Source organism: Fragaria vesca, linkage group LG6 (genome assembly GCF_000184155.1).
Source record: "Fragaria vesca subsp. vesca linkage group LG6, FraVesHawaii_1.0, whole genome shotgun sequence".
In the NCBI taxonomy this organism is placed as follows: Eukaryota; Viridiplantae; Streptophyta; class Magnoliopsida; order Rosales; family Rosaceae; genus Fragaria; species Fragaria vesca.
In genome coordinates, this window is record NC_020496.1 from 25,799,829 (window position 1) to 25,803,225 (window position 3,397).

Genomic DNA, 3,397 nt, shown 5'->3' on the forward strand with positions numbered 1-3,397 from the left:
TATTCAATTGACCTGTTTAGGCTTAGAATTGGGCTTCGACTTCTTCTAGAAAGTTGTTCGAAATGTTGAGAGGAAGATTCTGTCCAATTTTGGTGGTGATTGGAGGTGGCCGGAAGTTTCTGCAGTTTTTTTTTTTAAAAACCAGCAACTTTAGCCGACGATATTTAAATACTATATTCGTCGGCTATATTATTTTTTAATTTTTTTATAAGGTTTAGCCGACGAAATATGACATGTTTCGTCGGCTATAGTTATTTTTTTAATTTTTTATAAGGTTTAGCCCACGAAATAGACTATATTTCGTCGGCTATAGTTATTTTTTAAATTATTTTATAAGGTTTAGCCGACGAAATAGATTATATTTCGTCGGCTATAGTTATTTTTTTAATTTTTAGCCGACGAATATATTAATTATTTCGTCGGCTAAAGTCTGGGAAAAAAACCGACGATATGTTTTTCGTCGGCTAAACTGTGGGACTATAGCCGACGAAATTTTTTTTTTCGTCGGCTAAAGTCATCGCAGACGACCTTTTCCCGACGAAATCTTAGCCGACGATGGCTCGTCGGCTAAAGTGCTTGTCCTGGTAGTGCAAGGAATCAACCCACAACATTCGTGGCTCTGCCTTCCAAGCCTCGCAAACCAATCATCACCTTGGAGAATCTTAGGGAAAGCAAGGTTTACAACTGCAACTTGTCTCCAACAAGACGTGTGCAATATGGCAGACAATGATTGTAATCAAGGTAAACAAACATCTTCCTCTCTTCTTATTTTTTCTTATTTTCTTTTGCGAATCGGGTTGAGTTTTTCTTCTTCTTTTTTCCATTACAACTGGGTTGCTTCTTCTCTGACAAGTTGTATATATACACAGTGATTGATATAGAGGACAATGAGAAAGATATCATTACATCTGATTTGGAGAAACATCCGATGATTGTGAATCGTCAAGCTAGTAATGATGAAAATTTGTTTGGAGTAACGGTGAATAGCAAGGAAGAAGCATACGACCTCTACTGTGAGTATGGTGTCAGAATAGGGTTTAGTGTTCGGATAGACAAGAGGAGGAAAACCAACAATGTTGTCAGGCAAGTGAATTATTGTTGTTCCAAAGAAGGTTTCAAACTAGATAGTGACCTTTCAGAAGTGAACAAGACTCACAAGCTTGAAACTAGAACTGGTTGCCCAGTGAAAATTCGATTCGGATCGCAAGAGAATAATTTATGGAAAGTGACTCTCTTTGTTCCTAAACACAACCACAAACTTGCAGACCCAGAAGAAAGAAAGTATTTGCGCTCTAATCGAAAACTATTAGTAGCTCATAAGGGGGTGATTAGATCAATGAAAAGCTTAGATCAATGAAAAGCGCAGGCATGAGTACTGGCACTACTTATTCATATTTAGCAGAAGAAGTCAAGGGATCTCAAAATGTTGGATTTACAAAAACCGACTGCTATAATTTTGTAAGCAGAGAGAGAATGGAGATGCTTGAAGTAGGGGACGCTCAGAGCTTGATAAACTTATTCAAGAAAAAGCAAATTGAAGATCCCATGTTTTTCTACACCGTGCAAGTTGATCAAGAGAATTGGATGACAAACTTTTTTTTGGAGAGATGGAAAGTCGAAAACCGACTTTGAATGCTTTGGCGATGTAGTAGTATTTGATACTACTTATAAAACCAATAAATATAACATGATTGTGCACCTTTCGTTGGCGTTAACCAACATTGGAAAAATGTTTTGTTTGGTTGTGCCTTCTTGCTAGATGAACGACTTCTTCATTTATTTGGTTATTTGAGACATTCTTAGAAGCGATGGATGGTAAAAGACCGAAGACTATTTTCACTTATCGATGCCAGGCAATGGCAAATGCCATTGAAAACGTTTTTCCACATTCACGTCACCGGTTATGTTTGTGGCACATAACGAAGAATGCATCACATAACAAAAAATGTAGCACTACCTCATCTATAAACTCATCAAACACTAGACGCAGTGTCATAATCAAATGATAACCAATTTGAATGTAGCACCAAACTTTCATGCAGCTTGCAAACCAACTATATAGTTGTTTCCAGAAGGATCATCCAAATATTTGTTGCTTAGTTAGTTGCCATCCTGGTATTTCTCAACAGAACCATATTTGACAAAATGGCTAAGTAAATGACTAATCCAAAATGAAGTATTATGTGTGACCTTGCTGGTAAAAAAATGAACTACTTTTGGTGATGCAGCTATCCCTATAGCTGTAATACATCTGAGTACATAGCAGAGAAAACACGCAATCAAAGAGTTGGTCCGAAATGTGTAAAATGGTGGTCAAGGGCTGATAACAGTGTGGTATGTTTACTTTCTAATGGCACCCCGTCCATTGGAGACTTTGGCATATGTTCTAACTACCCAAAGGTTCAGCAAATCTGACATGCTAAATCATACATTGGACTTTGACATGAAAAGGATAACAAAACAACATCAACAAACAGTAAAATCTCACAAACTGCAAAATTCAAATCCAAAAAAATAAAAAATAAAACCTCAACTTCAAATTCTAAATCCACAAAGCTTTTACTGGAATTCACACTATTATGCTCATATACCATTCACACTATTATTCCAATATGAATATAGGATACCTTAATATAATATTCCTCACTTGGGTGTAGAAATCAAATCCCTTAAACAACATACTCAAGAAGAAAGATATGTCAAAGTTCTATCAATTCTGTATAACTAATCAAAATCGTCGAATACTCACCTCTGTCAAAGTCAGCTCGATTGCTCGGTTTGTGCGGATTTCGTTTCCCAAATTCTCTTTCTTTAAACTCAATTCTTCCATTCTCAATTTATTTTTCTTTTCATGATCTAATCGCTCCCTAATCGCTCAGAAAAGTGAGTCTCATCACAATCATTCAATTCTCTAACCAAAATCAACAAAAACTAGCAAGACCCAAAGAACAAGAAAAACAATTGGGAAATGAGAAGAGAGAAGAAACCTGAGAGCCCAAGAAGATGATTTTCTGATGGAGAAGCATGTTGGTGGTGTCGAGCTCTTCGAATCTGGGGGACGGGTGGAAGAGATGGGGTAATAGCTGCGGGGGACTGAAAGTCCCAATTGGTAGACAAAATCGGTCTTGTGGGTGACGACGAGGCTTTAATTGAACCCAGAGCTTCTTGTGTTTATGTACAAGTCTACAACCGATGAATTTCATTCTGAAAAGAACACAGAAAGGCAGACCAAGGGAGATGATGAATAAAGTTCAGGATTTATTTGATAGTATGTATCACTTAATGGCGATAGTTAACGGGATTGTTTTACTGCAGTTGAAAACATAATGAATTCACCTTCTTCCGAGTTGTCAAAAAAGTGCCACATGTCAATATTTTATAGGTGAGAAGGACCATT

At 37.0% G+C, this 3,397-nt stretch overlaps 1 non-coding gene across 2 annotated transcripts; it reads right to left on the reverse strand.

Annotated features, from left to right (window-relative positions):
- Positions 1–821: 821 nt before the first annotated feature.
- LOC101308107 lies at positions 822–3,073 on the reverse strand. 2 transcript variants are annotated; one of them, XR_185003.1, is made up of 2 exons: positions 2,988–3,073; positions 822–2,436 (listed from the first exon to the last, which is right to left on the reverse strand). It is a non-coding gene; the product is annotated as an uncharacterized LOC101308107 (transcript). The 2 variants fall into 2 exon arrangements; XR_185002.1 differs by having other exon boundaries at positions 822–2,867; positions 2,988–3,050.
- Positions 3,074–3,397: the final 324 nt, after the last annotated feature.